The sequence below is a fragment of the Arachis hypogaea genome, chromosome 18 (genome assembly GCF_003086295.3).
Source record: "Arachis hypogaea cultivar Tifrunner chromosome 18, arahy.Tifrunner.gnm2.J5K5, whole genome shotgun sequence".
NCBI lineage: Eukaryota > Viridiplantae > Streptophyta > Magnoliopsida > Fabales > Fabaceae > Arachis > Arachis hypogaea.
The window spans coordinates 24,174,090-24,192,988 of NC_092053.1; the positions used below are offsets into that span (position 1 = coordinate 24,174,090).

An 18,899-nucleotide genomic window follows, 5' to 3' on the forward strand; every position below is an offset into this window, starting at 1 on the left:
AGGTCACTTACAAGCATGTCAGAGGCATGAACCCGGAGCCAAAGAAATGGTGCACTGGGGTCAGAGGGCATATCATGAATTTCAGCCTGGAGAGTGTGAAGATGGCGTTGCAGTTACTGGGGCCACGAGAAGAGCCACGAGAAGACCCTCATTCCTACACTTGGAGGGTCGACACTGACCAGCGGTTGGATCAGATTCTTGCTGACATCTGCATGCCCGGAGCTCAGTGGAGGGGGGATGCTCAAGGTCGGCCTTACCAACTGGGTAGGCATGAGCTTAGGCCAGTTGCTAGAGGATGGCTGGAGTTCATCCAACGCTCTATCATCCCTACGAGTAACCGCTCTGAGGTTACCATTGAGCGAGCAGTTATGATCCACTGCATTATGCTTGGGAACGAGGTGGAGGTACATGAGGTGATCCCTCAGGAGCTTTACAGGATAGCGGACAAGCCCTCTACCTCTGCGAGACTGGCTTTCCCACACCTCATCTACCGCCTATGTGCAGCAGCTGGAGCTCACATTGAGGGAGATACCCCGACCGCCATGGATAGGCCGATCACCAAGAATGGTATGGAGCATGTGAGAGAGCTCGAACAGGGATATCAGCAGGAGCTGGTTCCTCCTCAACAGCAGGACCATCAGCCTGAGATGTCTCAGGGATACTACTTCCCTCCCCGTGATTATTAGGACCAGTTGACCGCATCTCTTGGGGAGTTGACATCCTCTGTGGATTAGCTGAGGATAGAGCATCAGGATGACTCTGCCCTTCTCCACCAACTGGTGGAGAAGCAACAGAAGTAGAGGCACGACTTGGATGAGCTGAGGCGCCAGAGAGGATTTCCTAGAGAGAACAGCAGCCACCATGACTGAGGTGGTTGAGTTTCATCCTCCCCTCCTTTATCTTACTTTCTGTTTTTCTAGTATTTCATTCTATTTTCTATTTTCTATTCTAATTTTACATGATCACTAGTAGGATTTCCCTTCTTTTCTAGTTTAGTTAATTATTTTTGAAAATTTTCAATTTATTTTGAAAGATGTCTCATGTATTGTACACTAAGCTTAAAAAGAAAAATCTACTGAAAAAGAAGAAGCAAAATGCATGAGATCTTGAGTTACATATTATGAGTTGTTCTAGTTATTCTGATGTGGTGGCCTTATCTTTATTTCTGAATGTATGAATTAACTGTGCATATTTGATATTGGAGTTGAGAATATTGGTTCTTGAGGAACAAGAACTTAGAGAAGTATTATTGATTCTCTAAAATAAGAAAAAGATTGATTTTTGAAGCAAAACAAACAGCAAAAAGAAAAAAAAAGAAAAATCAAAAGAAAAAATGTCCAAGGCTTTGAGCATCAATGGTTAGGAAGGTCACAACTGATCTAAAGCTCAAAAGAGTGGTTTTCCTAACCATATGCTTGTGGTGTGAAAGTATCAAGTAACCTTTGAGACTAAACACTTAAAGTCGTGATCAATTGTTATTACAGAGTGTGCCAAAGGCTCTGAGCACCACTGCCTGGGAGAAAAGAAAAAGAAAAAAATTCGAACTCAAGGGAGTTCCTTAGTTAAGTGCTTGTGGTGTTCTTGTTTCAAGTTAGGCTTGAAAACAAAATACTTAGAGTCACGGCTAGGCTCAAGGTGTAAAGCACCAAAGAAAAGAAAAGAAAAAGCTGTGTTCAAGAATCAATTGGAGCCTAAAAAAGAGAATCTCTAATATCATCCGAGTTCTAGTTCTGAAAGATATCAATATTTATGAGCTTCAAAGCATGGTGAGATGCCAAAGCTATTCAGAAATAGAGTGTCATTAACCCCATTCAGTAACTAGACCTGAGCTTAAATGAATACCCAAGTCTCAAGTATTTTCTCCTCTTGGTCCTATACTGTTTTGGTTGCTTAAGGACAAGCAACAATTTAAGTTTGGTGTTGTGATGCGTGAGCATCTTGTACCTTTTTTCTAGTCATTTTCTATTTATTTTTAGTTAGATTTTATTTAATTTCATAGTATTTTGATGCAAAAACTCTCTTTGGATGCTACTTTGAGTTGTTCTTGTGTTTTTATGATTTCAGGTGAAATTCGAACAGTTTGGCAGAGTTCTGAGCTGAAAACAGAAAAGCTGGTAGCACCCTCCCTGGGCGCTAAATGGCCAGCCGGCGTTTAGCGCCAGCAAGGCCCACGAGATAGAAGCATTCTGCCCCCTCTAGGGTAATAAACGCCCACTATGGCGTTTAGCGCCAACAACCTGTCTGAATTCACACTCTTGGATGCATCTAAAGTGGATTTAGCATTTATTAGCTTTATTTTATTTTCTCTTTGTAATTTTTATTTACAAACAATATCTTTTAGTTTTAGAATTTAATATTTTTATTTTATTTTTGAATCAAATTAGGTTAGATATAAAAGGGAAAAGATTCTCTCTTTAGGGATTCGGACCTTTAGATGTTTTTGCTTCACTTTTGGAAGAACTCTAGTTTTCTCTGTAAGTCATGAGCAACTAAACCTCCTTGGTTAAGATTGGGAGCTCTGTTTATTTCTATGGATTAAGATTAATGTTTTTCTATTTTAATTAATGTACTGATTTAGTTTCAAGGAATTGTTTTCGTTCTTATGAATCTGGGTGGAATGAGAGTATGACCCTTATTCTACATGAGTTCTTGTGATTCTCGAGAGAGTTATCTCGCATTGAACAATAGCTTGAAAACATTTCTCCTAAATTGCTAATTACATGAACTAATTGGGATATGTGACATATAATTCTGTTAGCTTTGGATAATTAGGGTTTCTGTGGCTATAAACTAGTTTTTGAACTTAACCTTCTAATCGGAATTAAGTGACCACGAGAGTGGCGGTTAATGAAGGTTAGAAAAGATTAAATCACTAAGAGATTAGGGTTTAATCATTTATAGTTTGCCATGAAATGAATCATGTATTGTTAAAATAGTTGGTAAGAACTTTTAATCCGAAAAAGTAAACTTCTCTGAAACCTTAACTGTTTTCTCTTATAGTTTTCACACCAAACTCGTTTACTGCCTTGTTTACTTTATTGCTTACTGTTTATGCATTTTCAACTCAACAACAATCTTTTCTATTTGCCTAACTAAGCCAATTAGATAACCATTGTTGCTCAATCCAGCAATCCTCATCGAATCGACCCTCATTCACCTGAGGTATTACTTGGATGACCCAGTGCACTTGCCGGTTAAGTTGTGCACATTCCTCTGTTTGCACACCATCTACCCATGTTGGACTCCATTTGTTATTTCTTCCTTTTCTCTCTCAAGCCTACTAAGCTATCTTGGTGTAACCAAACCAATATAGCCACTAAGAGACTTTTGGTTCCTTGCCATAACCCTCATGATATGTACTTTGATCTATTCCAACATTGTGATGATTGGCTTGCCTCTATATTTCAGAATATTTCCATTGAATGTCTCACAGTTGTTGTTAGTCATACTGTCCACCTTTGGCCACTCACTAAAATGTGCCTTTGCCCAAGTCTTTGGGTCAAGTCTGTCTAAGTATTCCCAGGCAACATTGTTGATTCGCTTTAACCTCATCATTGCAGCCTCAAACTCATGAACAACGGTGACTCTACAACATTCCCAGACTGCCCCCTTTCAACTGCTTATCCTTCCACCTTTTAGTGAAGTTGCCCCTTTCAACAGAGGATCATGGGTGAACAATTTAGCAGTCCAGACCCTGTGAATGGTTCTTTGTTTTTATCTGCAGAGTTTATTGGGGTTGAAGATACCTATGCAAGCTATGTGACGTATGCGAAGGGTATTGATTTTGCCATGCAAAAGGGAGATTCTATTAAAGACGAGGAGGAAAATTTTGTCAGGAAGTTTTTCTACTACAATCGGCAAGGGGTGCGGGAAAAGAAGCACTATAAGAGGGTTGACAGAAAAAGACCCCATAAACCGGAGACAAGAACAAATTGCAATACCAAGCTTGTTATGTTTCTGGACAAAAGTTGTGGGAAGTGGCGGATGAAGGCATTGGTTGAGGAACATAATCACGACTTGTCGTCCCCAGTGTTCACTAATATAATGGCACCGCATAGGAAGATCACAGAAGGTCACAAAGCGCATATACATAGCATGCATGAAGCCGGTTTCCATACAACTCAAATCATGGGCTTCTTTGCCCATATGTGTGGTGGATATCACAATCTTAACCTCATAAGTAAGGACTTGTATAATTATATGGATGGAGTTAGACAATTCAGAATAGTGGAGGGAGATGCAGCGCAACAATAAGCTACTTAAAGGACAAGGCTGAGTTGGATCCTATGACAATTGTGCAGTATACGTATTATACTGAGAAGCACCTTAGTCACATGTTTTGGTCAGATATGGACACATACAGCATGATTATGAATACTTCGGTGATGTGTTGGGATTCGACTCGACGTATAAAAAAATTTATACATAAAAAATACAAGAAATAATATCTTAGGAGTTATTAATCTCACAGGAGAAGATAAATTAAATAAAAAAAAATAAGCATAAAGTGATAATAACAGTATAACAATTAATAAAATTTAGTCTAAAATGCTATCATAATAAGGAGATAATAATATCATAACAATTGATTAAAAGGAACAATATAGAAAAAATTAATTATACTAACCAAAGAATCACAAATAGTAAAAAATTATAATTTAAAATAGTTTAAAAAATAAAAATATCGACAGTTTGGATAGCTACATAATGAGTATTTATGTTTGGTACAAATAGTAACTTTTTAACAAAACTATTTAATTGTTTATGGAGGAATTAAAAAAAATAATTTCTATTATAACAAAAAGCTTTTTATCATTCTTCTTTTAAAATAAGTACTTTTCGAAATAAAAACCTAAATACAAAATAACTTATTTATAAATTACTTTTAACATAAGTATTTATTATTTCGACTTTTTTTCTAAAATGAACTTAATTAAGTTGATTATTCAAACTGGACCTTAAGATTACCCTTTTTAGGAGACTTCTACCTTTCATATTTTAATTTTGTTAAAAAAACTCTAATATCATTTTAATTTAATTTTAAACTTTTAAGATAAATAAAAAAGATGTGACTATTTATGCATTTCATAATTTAAAAAATATTTATTATCGAGGAAGTTAAAAATATTCTAGAGGGGGAGAAAAAGACAGATGGAGAGAATTAGAGTTGAAGAACTACTTGTTGAACTACTATTTTTTTTTAATTTGAAAAAAAAAATAAGAATCAAAGAATAAAAGATTAAAAGATTAAAAAGATATAGAAGGAGAAGAATAAAAAAATTATTACATCTGCAAAGTAAAAAAAAAAAATTTTGAGTGAATAAGAACATTATTATATTTTATTAACACTATACAAGAATGAACTATTTTTTTTATGGATTAAAGAACCAATAAAACAGTGTTAGTTGAAAGTTTAAAGATAATTATATATAGTTTTGTTAATTATCATCATCTACTGATTCACTAATTTTATAAATCAAAATAAAGCAACGTGCCACCAGTTCACCAACTAGGCAACTACATGAGTCAGGGAGGGATCATGTCCATTAATTTTTTTTTAAACAAAAATTAAAATTTTGGCGGGGCCATTACCCTCTTCACTCCTATGTGTCTCTGCCCTGGTGCTGGTCTTTCTTTACCTAGGTCAAAGGCCATCGAATATTACTCTGTATCAGTATACTCTTTTTTTTATTACTTTTTCCTGGTTTTTAAATTGGAAACTTCTTTTATCATAATCTGGTTGCTGAAAATTTGGTTTTTTTTTTTTTCTTTTTTCAGGTTAACATTGGATTTTAAATTTTGTTTCAATTTGAAAACACTTCTTGGTTACAAAGAAAAACATAATCGCTCTGTTTAAATTTAAACACATATTTTATGTTAGAGGTCTAATGAATTCATTTTTCTTCAGTTTTACAAAACGACACGTTTTACTTTTACTTCTTTCTAAATACCTTCATGAAAATTATCAACTAATGATTATCTATAGCAAAGTGCATCAACAATTATCAACATTAAAAAATTATATTAGAATGTAAATAGATTCAATTATTTCATTTAAATGTTAATTTTAACTTTTTAAATATTCCTTTAAACATTATTTTATGAGATAAAAGTACATTTTTCAGTATTATTGTTACTTTTTTTTTTTACCATGAGACTCGAACCCACAACCTCTTAATTGAATATGAAAAAGACGGCTCAGGATTTAGTGGTCCAGGAATCTTTGGACCACTTAGGGTGTGTTTGGCAAACGCGTTGAGGAGGAAAGAAGTACGTTTGAGTCTCTTGAAAGTTTCACTTTTATGTTTGGCAACTTTTATTCTTCTGAACGCATAAGTGATTCTGGCGGAGAAGCTAAAATTTGTAGCTTCTGCGTTTCACGTTCATGGTGGGCTGGTGGCTGATTATCTTAGAAAATTAAGTGAAAATTTTATTTCTTTTTTACCAATCATATCCTTCATTTTCTTCTATACAAAGGATACTAGTAACTATTACCATCACAGTTCTCTATAGTTCTTCCTACTTATTCTTAGTTCCAATTTTTTTTCATGAAAATGTTTTAAATTTGTTTCAATCACTAGCAAAGTGAATATTTTAATTTTTTTAATTATTTTTAGTACTCACTTTCATATTTTAATTTTTATATTTTTTATTGTATTTTATATTTATAGGATAAATATTTTTATATTATTTGTGTAGTATTCTAATTTCTCATGTTATGTTTTTATATGAGTTTTTTTTATTATTTACTATATTATTTTTTATGAAATTTTTTTATTTTTGTTTGACTTTGTTCATGTGATTTTTATTTATTTTATTGTATTTTTTTTATTCATTGACAACTGTTGTTGATTTTTTTATTATGCTCTAATTTTTAGATATTTTGTTAATTTTATGATATTTTTATTATTATTTGTTCATATGAATTCTTTTTTTTCTATCCTCCTTTACTGCATTGTATTTATGTTGTGTATGAAATTTTTTTACTTTTTATTTAATTTTATTCATATGAATTTTATTTACCTTTTATTGTATTTTTTTTGTTCATATGATATATGTTGTTGATTTTATGATATTTTTATTATTTTTTATCTGTATCAATTTTTTTATTCTTTGATGTACTCTATTTTTGTTTTGTATTAATTTTTTTATTTTTTATTCTGATTTTATAGAATTTATAATTGTAATTATTATATACTACATTTATTATCAAAATTTTATAATATAAATTATGATCTTATAAAAAAAAGACAAAATAAATAAAAATTAATTATAAATAACAATAGAGTCATAGATAATGAAAAATAATTGATACAATAAAGGAAATGGATTATAGTCCAAAATAATACTAAATTAAAGAGTACTGACCGTACTAAAAAAATTATAGAATATTTTTTTTTGTTTAATATTATAAAATTTATAGTACTCTTTTCCATATTTTTATTTTTTATTGTATTTATTTTATTTATATGATAAATATTTTTTATATTATTTTTGTTAGGGTTTTAATTTTACATGTATATAAAAAAAATTATTTAAATTGACGTCTCTTTTGGTAATTTTTCATCTAAAAGTGATTTTGAGTAGTATAATCCAAACAACATTTATCTTACTATAATCAATTTTGATATAAAAATTGCCAAACATAAATCACGTTAACACAAACTTTTCATCAAAATCAATTTTATGCAAACTCCCGTTTGCAAACTGTAATCCAAACACACACTTAGTGGTCCAAGTAGAAAACATGTTTTTGGAGTTATTTTATCAATTGCTACGTAGTCTTTGAACTAATTTTAATTACAAATCAACCCCATATATTTTATTTAATTATAAAAATAGTTTTTTATTTTATAAATTATTATTTCATCAATTATCTATTATATTTATAAATTCCAATGGAGTTATTTTATAAATCATTGATCCTGTAGTTTGGTCTAGTTTGGACGAAGGAAATGTATTTCTACTAGTATTAATTAAATCCGTGATACTACATGACGAAATTATTTTGGTAACCAAGTTTAACCAAGTTGGTTCAATAGCTTATTGGTATAATAAAAAACAATTGATTGAGTAGATGGGTACCATTACCAATCGAATGAAATTGGCAAAACATTCAACTTAATCACCTTCCAATCGATTGGATTACATTACCAATCGATTGAATTTGGCTAAAACTTCAATGTCATCACTTTCCAATCGATTGTATTTGGCTTGTTTTCGTGAATTCAATCGATTGAGTAACAACAACAATCGAATTGTTTTGAGGCATTCATTCGATTGGAAAGTATAAACAATCGATTGGTTTAAGCTTTTTACCATTCTACCTTACAACTTTCAATCGATTGTTTTGTGATATAGTGTAAACCAATCGATTGAGTTATCATTCAATCGATTGTTTTGAAAAACCAATCGATTGAATTTCAAGGAAACACGATTTGGAAGCCATGGACGAACGTAACGAGATCAAAGTTAATTTTTTAATCAATTGGAATTATTAGGATGAATGGAGGATATAATTGGTTGTTATTTTTGTATTTGATTGTTAATAAATATAATAGATAATTGATAAAATAATAATTTATAAAATAAAAAATTATTTTTATAATTAAATAAAATATATGAGGTTAATTTGTAATTAAAATTAGTTCAAGGACTACGTAGTAATTAATAAAAAAAACTCCAAAAACATATTTTTTACTTGGACCACTAAGTGATCTAAAGGTTCCTGGACCACTGAATCATGTGCCTGAAAAGACTATGCCATTTGAGCTATTACTCATTGGCAGTATTATTATTACTTAAATGCGCTAAAAAGTACCAATTTCATTTTAATAGTTAAAAATTAAAACATTTGACTTACGATTAATTCTACACAAACCAACAAATTTTTTAGAATTAATTTTCTTAACGGAGTTAAAATGCTAAATTTTAAATTACATTCTAAAATATTAAAATATCACTATTATCTTTGAAAAAACAAATAGACAAACAAATTTAAACTAAATAAGTTTATCTATAATTTCCTCTATTTTAAGTAACGCTGCGATTTAGTTAAATTTCGAATTACATATTCTTTATTATTGCTATATTAAATTTTTATTTGTATTTTGTAATAGTTAATTATATTTTTACTTTACAAAATTTAATTATATAATTGTGAAAAAAATTTATTTAATAACTGAATAATACTATACATCTAAGTCTTTTTATAAACTAAGTTTAATCAAGTTAAATAATAAGATTTAGAATAATGATAGTCATAAATATAATTTTTTTTCGGACATTTCAATATCATAGGGAATTAATATTATCAATTTTATCACCAAAACAAATAGCAGTAACTTAGACATTTCGCCAATAAGTTATAACACATAGTCTCCTCATACTCAATTAAGAGATTGCGGGTTCGAGTCTCCTATCTTTAGTAAAAAAAAAAAAAAGGTAACTTAGACATCTCCATAACAGTAACTAATTACTCGTTTCTTGTTAATTTTTTCAAACCCTCCATCTTAGTTTACATTTTATTGTCAAACACCACCTTCAATTTTTTTCAACTTGTTTTGATAGACCCAGTAACTTTTATTCCCAAATTTGTTGTCCACCTAATTAACGACCCAAGTTGAAAAAAAGCATTTTTTAGCATACAAAATTCTAAAACTGACCATGCAGTAAAGTTCAGAGTTACCGCTCTTAAGCTTAAACCCCTTAGTTGAACTTAGGGTGTTCAAAATCGAACCAGACCAAACAAAATTGACGGACCAAACCAAAAAAATAAAAAATCGAATAAATTAAAAACCAAAAAAAAATAAAAAAAAATTAAATTTTTGTTGTTTTTATTTTGGTTCGGTTCGATTTTCGGTTCTATTATAAAAAATTTGAACCAAACTGCAACTATAACTTAAAGATCCAAAATATCCTTAAATTAAATCTAACCTTAATAACCCAATACGCTAACACCCTCACTCATACTCTCCTTCACATCTCCTACGCCGCACAATCTTCTCCAGTCCTCAACCATCACTCATACTCAATCCCTCTCCACTCCCCTCTTCGCAGAGTCAGTTAGCCTCTTTACCGTCGCAGTCATAGCCTCTCCCTTTCCCTCCCTCGCATTCGCAGCCTCTCCCTTTCTCTTCCTTGCTCCCTCGCCATCGTTCACTCAAAGTGCTGCATACACACAACGCCGCTTCGCCGCACACAGTGCTGCTGCGCACAGAGAGCGACTAAGCGAGCCCCTCTTCCTACGCCTTCCATCTCCAACAATTGCAGCGCCGTCGTGCTCTAGTCATCTAGGTTTCATCTCTGGTTTTTGGTTGTTCGTCATTGAAGCCGTGCTGTTCGTCCTCCACTTTGTCTCTGTCATTGAATCCGTGACGTCCCTCTAGCGTAGCCGCCTCCCTTGGGGCCACTGATGCGCCGTCGTATCTCCGTTTCCAGCCCCGTCATCTGTCTCACCATCTCCGATTCTTTTTCTGATATTTGGTTCTTTTTTATTTTTTTCTTGATTTTTGCTTATGATTATTCCATTTGTTGTTGGTTCTGCTTTTTATTTCAGGATTTTGATTTTATTTTTTTTAATTTGTTATTATGATTATTAGTTCTGGGTTATGATTATTTCATTCTAATAATTTGGTTTTTTTACCTTCCATTATCTAAACTCTGATGTAAATACACATAATTATCTAGTCATTTGGTTTTTTGTTATGATTGATAGTTTGGGTTACAATTATCTAGTCATCTGGGTTACAATTATGCACATAATTTCTTTATTGCTGTATGATTTCGTTTTATGACTCTGACTAAGTAGGACATATTTTTTCTTTGAATTGATAGAAAAACCGAAAAAATTGAACTAAATCGAACCGCAATTTTAATAAACAATCGGATCGGATGACTTTTTTTTAAATAACCAAACCAAACCGCACTACGAACATCGCTAGTTAAATCCACCTTCAAATACTCCGTTCGCCACCTGTTGTCACGTCATTCGTCAGTCAAATATCTTTCACTCTTAGCCATCCAACTCTGTGCCACCGTAGAACTTACCTAATATTAATAATACTAGTATTCCTAATATTAACTAGCAGTCCTCAATAATATAACCAAATAATAATAATAAATAAACAGCCGTGTAATAATAATAATAATAATAATAATAATAATAATAATAATAATAATATGTTCAACAACATGCTATGCAGCTAATGTAAAATTACAAACTATTTTACTTAAATTAAATTAAAAATATTAAAAATTTGTGCTAAGGAAAGAACAAATTCAACTTAGTTCTTCACCCTCTCTACACAAGCAACACAAAACGCGATGATGGAAGGACAACAATGGATATATAAAGGAAAAGAAGGGTGGTGACACGTGTCACACATGCATTAGGTTAAACGGTGGTGCATCTACAAAATGCAGGTTAGATTTGGGTCCCACCATCCCCTGCAAACTCAGATTCTATTTTGCATGGTCCTGATCAAAAGATAGACACGTTTTGTCCACGCAATCCTCCTAAGCAAAATGCAGGTTGCGTTTTGCAAAGGATGTTTTCTTTTCTTTTTCGTTCAGAGTAAAACGCAAATTACATTTTTTTCGTTTCTCGCAAAACGTAGGTTGCGTTTTGCAGGATTGTAAATCTGTAAGTCCATAATTATGCATAACATACCATAATACAATATGTGTGAATAACACCATTTTTTTTTTCATTCTTAAATTATTTTCTGCTGTTTTTAGGTATTATTTTTCATTTTTAGACTATACTTTTGGATATTCTTTTTGTTTAGAATATCTCTTATTCACATTCTTTTATGAACGAAAGATTGAATCTATTATTCTATAGTTTTTTGTCTGATCTATTATGTAGTGTTTGTTTTTAGAAACTTAGACCGAGAAATTAAGACTCAATATTATATTTGGTGGTCAAAGATTGGAACTAAAATTTTAGTCTTGAGACACAAAATTTTAATTTCTTCGATACTTCTAGAAAGTGGAGACACTGGAGACTAAAATTTTTTTAGATGGAGACTGAAATTTTAATAACAATTCATCTTAAAAATACCCGCATTCAACTTTTCAAATTCACATTCTACCTTTTCTACCTTCTTCACCTCTCCAACCTTCTCTCACCTCATATTCGGCGACATTTTCAGCAGCAACTGCAGTGGTTTTACAAGCTCAGGCAGTTGAACTCGACGACGACGAGGATAGAAGATGTGGTGGTGGTGGATCCTTCTTGCTGCTTCGGTCATGTTCTCCCTCTGTGTTCACGCTTTCAATGACGTGACGGACTTCAACAGCAACAACGACGATATGGTGACAGCACAAGTGCAAACGTAACGGCCTCCTTCAACGGCAACGGTGTTGGCGAGTTCCAACAATGGCAATGGTCTCAACGATGACCTTCTTCCTCCTTCTCTCTCATTCTCTCTGGAAATCTCTCTCCCTCTCAGATCCGGTCTCCCCCTTTCTCTTCGGTTTGTGTGACTATAACATCTCCTCTCTCCACCACCGCCGGTGTCTTTCCTTTCTTTTCTCTTTTCTCTCTTTCTTTCTTTTTCTTCTCTAGTTCCTTTTTCTTCTCTGCTTTCTTTATTTCTTTCCTAGCTTCTCTCTTTCTCTTTATTTTATTTTTGTTTTTTAATTAACAAAAATATTTAAGTAATTTTACTTATTTTAATCTTTATATTTATCTTAAATCAAATAGAATATTTAGACATAATTCAATTCTGTATATTTTATACTAAACACATTTGTGTCTCAACTTCTATTTTTTAGTTTTAGTCTCTCTTTAAATTAAAAGAAATGGAGATAAACATAGAAGTGAGTATGGAACATGGGTCACCTTGAATGGGACCATTTAGTTATTTTTAGTGCCATTAAAAGAGATAGAGTCTTGTCCAAAAAAAAAAAAAAAAAACAAAACAAGAGATAGAGTTTTTTTTTTTTTTCAATATTGTTACTTCATGTATAATTTAAGATCATACATATTTCATTATTCTCAAAAAACTCAAATCTTTACTTATTGCTAAAACACATTAATGATATAAACTATTTGGTCATTTCATTTTGTCTTAATTAATTACTATCATAATACTGTCTTACATAATTAATATTTAAGACGTGTTAAGATTACCAATTAAAAGAATTTTTACAGAAATATACAAATGTAAACTTTATGGTTTAAAATTTCTACTAATCTTAACATGTTAACTAAGCACTTAATATTAAGTATCTACTATTTCTTTCATCTAATCATGATAAATTTTCTTTTCATAATAATTGAAACTTTAACTACATAAAAACAATTCTTGAAATTCAATTGATGGTTAATGTCGAATACCTAAAATTTATTTAATTAAAAATATTAATATATGATTATTGTAACGTTAGTAAAAATTGTAAGTTAATGTATGCAAACAACAGATTAACACATTAATTGTAATTGTAATTAAATGTATCCATATATAACACATTAAGGTTGCATTTGATTTTGATGACAGAACACTAAAATATATAAACACATAAATATAAAGTTATATTTGACAAATAAAATATGTATAAAAATAGTGTTATTTTTCACAGAAAATTAAATTGAATCAAATAAATTCGATTTATACCAAATACATGTAAATCAAATTAATTAAGTTCGAATTACTAAGATGCACAGTAAATTGATTATATTTAGTAGGGCTATATACTAAATCGAATGAATAACATTCGATGTATATATATCATGTTGATGACTTGTAGTATTAGGTCTTATACCTCGTTGAACATTTTGATGGGCATTTTAGTCATATTCCATATTCCAAAACAAAGGTTAATAATTTAGTGTTTCTTGTCAAAAAATATTTTAACAACGCTTATTAATGTTATTGGAGAAAAAAAATTGAAGGTTTCATAATAATAATAATAATAATAATAATAATAATAATAATTTGAATCAACTTAAATTTGTTAATATTGCAACAAGATTTTTTATGTTGATAAACTTAAGTGTTTTTCATGCAATTATTGGCTAAATTTGTTAATAAGATACTTATTAGTATTAAGGTGTTTAAAATAAAAAGATTTTTAAAAAATTCAAAATTTTAAAATATTAATAATATATATATAAAATAATTCACATTAATAAAATAAAATTCAAAGTTTTAAAAATTTTAATAATATTTAAAACGGAATAATAAACAATTTTTAAAACTTCAATAAATTTTTTTAAATTTTGAACTCTATTTATTTTATCAATATGAATTATTTTATATATTATTAATATTTAAAAATTTTGAACTCTATTTATTATCATTATTATAAAACCTTCAATTTTTTTTCGGATAACTTTAATAAGTGTTGTTAAAATACTTCTTGACAAAAAATATTTAATTATTAATTTTTGTTTTGAAATGTGTAATATGACCAAAATGCCCATTAAAATACTCAACTAGGTATAGCAGGACCCAATACCACAAGCGCTACATATTCTTCTTTTAACATGATATATATAAATCGAATATAATGAATTTGATTTACTGTATATTTCAAGTAATTTAAATTTGTTTGATTCGATTTATATATATTTAGTGCAAATTAAATTTATTTAATTCAATTTATATAATTATGTTAAAGATATTTATTTTAGTAACGTAAATTACTCTTAAATTTTAATAGAAAGTGATATTATTATTTGGAGCATGGCCTAATAAATTGATAATTTTTTTCGTGGAGGAAAACTAAGTATTTAGAGGATGAATGAAATGATGATCAAATTAAAAATGTGGATAAATATGTACGTGCATCGCAATATTATGAGTGGAGATTGTGAGAAGTGAGTTGTGGCAACGTATAGTTTCTCTTCCTAACCCACATAAATTCTCTCGCAGGTACTAGTGTAAACTTTTTTTATTGAACCAAACAAATAAATCACTCACAAGACCCACTTCATACATGGCACAAGGCCCATTAACTGTTGCCTAAAGAGATGTCATTAAGTCGTGAAAGCAATGCCTAGGATTGGAGCTGTCTAATCCACTTGACCAAAAAAAAAAAAAGTCGTGAAAGCAAATTTGCCCTTCTCTAATTCCTGTTAAGTCGTGAAAGCAAATGCATGATTCAATCATCCTGGCTCAGAGTTAGTCCAACCGAGAAACCAGCGTCATTAGCTGTTTATTTTCGACTTTTTAAATGTCATTTCACGTTCATTATTGTCATTTCATATTTCTTATGGCGTTAAAAATGATAAATGACCTGCTTTAACAAAATACTTGTATACTAGAAACTCTTCTTATATTTCGTACTTTTTTTTACTCCTTTAGTACTTAGTTCTTAGTTCTTACTATTACCGAGTAAACTCCTTTTTTTTTTTACTAAAGAAAATAAAAGAAAACAAGCAGCACAAAAAAAGTTAGAGGGTTATGATTTCTTTCTAGAAACGATCAAATATAAATTCTCTCAAGGTTTGAACTCTTACAATAAATGACTTAAATCTTGGAAGTTTATATTTAATTATTTTTAAAGGAAAATCATAACTCTTTTTTTATTGTGTTATCTTATTTTCTTGTATTTTTTTTAGTTAAAAAAAACACCCAATCTAATGATTATTTCGAAGAACAAAACATTCCTTATTAAAAAAAAATTCAATCCAACTCCTGTCTCTTAGTGCATGTTTGGGTGCCATTATTTTGTTAAAAAAAGATCTTTTTTCAATGAAAAAAGATCTTTTTTTATTTTTTAATGTGTTTGGCAAATTTCTAGTAGTAAAAGTAAAAGCACTAGTAAAATCAAAAAAGATCTTTTTTGAGAAGCTGTAATTTACATCTTTTTTTAAAAGATCTTTTTTCCTTAAAAAAAAGATGTTTTTCATTTAATAAATAAACAAAAAAGTACTTTTATATTGTTATACCCAAACATAATTGATTGATAAAAAGACCTTTTTACATGAGATATCCAAACATAAAATTACTTTTACTTCTCTATAAGATCTTTTAAAAAAAGATAACTCAAAAAAAGATCTTTTTTTAAAAGCTCACCCAAACAAACCCTTAATATAACAGGACAACACAATTTCTCTATCATTTCTGTCGTTAACTCGTAACAAAATTGTTTAGGTAGCATGTTTGGATGATGAGCTAACACGTTAAGAGTCATGTTATTATTGGTGAATTGGTTAAAAATTTGTTTGTCTCTAAATTTAAATTAATCATCAGAAACATATTTGTCTCCATTTACTCCAACTGTAACACCTTAACTTTTAGCACGTCATGATCGTACCAAAAGTAGGAATTACTAACATGTTTTCTTTTATTATCTACTTAGTATTGAACCTTTACGTCGATATCACGTTTCAGTTTTTTGATAAAATTCCAAAAAAATCTTGTTTGTTAATAATCAAAATCATTTATCAAAGAACACCAAGTAATAATAATCACATAATTATTAATAGTAATAAATATTACACAAAAAAATTCAAATGAAGCTTAAATACAATCCCTATCCCTTTGGATAAAATAGAAACTAAAGTAACAAGGGCGAGGGAAGTTTATAAAAACAACAGGAAACACAAGTAAATTTACTAATCGTCTGTAGCTTCTTACTAAATCTTCAAACATGTGTCACTAAAAGGGTGGAAGATTTTAGGGTGAGAACAAACCACTAGTTCTCAGTAGGGAATAGGAATACCATAAAAGTAAAAGTAATGAAATAAATGCAAATAATTAACTTTATTCAATAAAACTATATTTATCAAATCCCTGAAAATACTTAGTTTTACTTTAACTAACTAATTACCTCTTTTTAAAATCTCTAAACTCAAAACAAATTTTAAATATAAAACTAGTCACATTACCCGTCTCTCAGCCACATAGTTAATCTTCAGTCAAATGTCAATTCGTAATCACTTTAATACATTCACAAACAAATAGTACAAGCAAGAGATTCAATTCAATGAGCTCACAACAAGACAAACAATACAATCACAGAGAAGTAATACAAGCAAACACAGCCAAATGTAAATGTACAAACATTATGATGCATGTCTGTCCTAAACAGGCCATGAGCTCATGTGTCGGTTTGTTGCCCGATTTCCGACATTGGTCCTGAGATAAGCGTTCGTACCGCCGTCCTTATCTCAGCCATCGTCCCTTCCATGAGCGTTAGGTATCGCCGTCCTCATGGGGGAAACTACCTTTCGGTCTCCAGTGAGCGTTACGTATCGCCATCCTCACTGAGCCGTAACCTTCCTTTCGGTCTCCAGTGAGCGTTACATATCACCGTCCTCACTGAGCCATCCTTATAGTGTCAAGTAAGCGTTACGTATCACCGTCCCCATAGACACTTGGCACTAAGGCCCAAACAGCATTCAATTTCTTTTCAATCTTTGCTCTCTACTCTATTGTGGTAGAGACCCCTTTAATTATCTCTCTTTCTTTTACTTTTCGTTCTTCTTCTTTTCTTTCTTATCAACCGAACTCAAAACATAACTTAAAGAAAAACCCCTTCTCAAAATATAGAATTTAAAACATTATACTTTTCCTTAATAAATCGAATCCAAGTCATTTTTATTTAAAACCAGCACCTCTCTTTATAACCTTTCCAAACCTCCGAAACTACTTTACTTACAACAAATTCTTCTTTCATACAAAAATCAGTTCTTTCTTAACCATAATTTTTCCAACCGAACCATTCTCAACCTCTTTTCAAACATTTCCAACTCAACAATCAGAATTCTCCGCATTCCTAAACCATCAAGAAATCAAATACATATTTATCACATTCAGTCACAAATACAATTCAAAATTATCATTCAGTCATTCCAAACAATCATAAATTATTTGCAAATATCCACTAGACTTCCATGGCATTCATAAATTAAAACAGTTAATTTCAACATGAAATTCCCTACCTCGATTGTCGAACCCATAAACTAAACGCCTTAAAGAAATCCTTTTCTCTCGGCTCGCACCCAGCAGCAGCCGCAACCACCTTTATCCATTATCCGCAGCAACAATCGCAACTCTAATCGCGACATGCAACAACTCTAGTATTTAGGATAACGTCAATAATCACAATAACCATTCACTTATCCAACACAAATTTAATCGGTGAGAATTTATCGAAATCCTACCTCCATATGAAATCAAAATCAACAAAAACTCCGAAGAATCTTTTTGATCGAGCTGCTGAAGAGGAAAACGTCATAAATCATCTGTGTCTTCTAGAATTTCAATTGACGAACTCAAGGGAAAGGGGAACTACGTCACCATCAATTTCTACTAGACAAAAGTAACGCCAACGTATAGAAGAGAAGGATACGAACACTTTTATGGGATTAGATTTTTTATTGGAGTTATGGATCGAAAGAAATCGAAGGTGAAAAGCCAAACAAGTCACGGTTTCCCTCCCTCACCCACGATCTCTCTTTTTCTTATTTTCCTTAAGCTTGGTTCGGTGGTAAAATGAAAGGAACAAAGGTGATTGATGATGATTCCTCCAAGTGTTATTAGTTATTAAACGAATGAGGTATATGTGTCATGATCACATACATATATATATAGCCACGTTACTTCCTTTAATTTTCTTTGATTTTTCTTAATGGCCTTTGCCAAATATAAATTAAACTAAGAAAATAATAATAATAATAATAATAATAATAATAATAATAATAATAATAATAATAATAATAATTAATTTAAATTTTTATCTATCAAAATAGTTTCTAATAAATAATTTAAACTAATAGAATAAATCATAATTAAATTAAACTTCAATAATTATAAAATTTTATTTAATTTTTTTAGTAAAATAATTTTTTAAAAAATAAAATCTCAATAAATAGAATAACACGTAAATAATTATTTAATTTTTAAAAATTTTGGGTCTTACACCAACAAAATGATGTCATT

The 18,899-nt window shown here is 30.5% G+C and overlaps 1 long non-coding RNA gene across 2 annotated transcripts; it reads right to left on the bottom strand.

Annotated features, from left to right (window-relative positions):
* Window positions 1-16,793: 16,793 nt before the first annotated feature.
* Window positions 16,794-18,447, bottom strand: LOC114925862 (uncharacterized). Of its 2 annotated transcripts, none has more exons than XR_011876345.1 (3): window positions 18,122-18,447; window positions 17,900-18,012; window positions 16,794-17,733 (listed from the first exon to the last, which is right to left on the bottom strand). It is a non-coding gene; the product is annotated as an uncharacterized lncRNA (long non-coding RNA). The 2 variants fall into 2 exon arrangements; XR_003815685.2 differs by having other exon boundaries at window positions 17,900-18,034.
* Window positions 18,448-18,899: the final 452 nt, after the last annotated feature.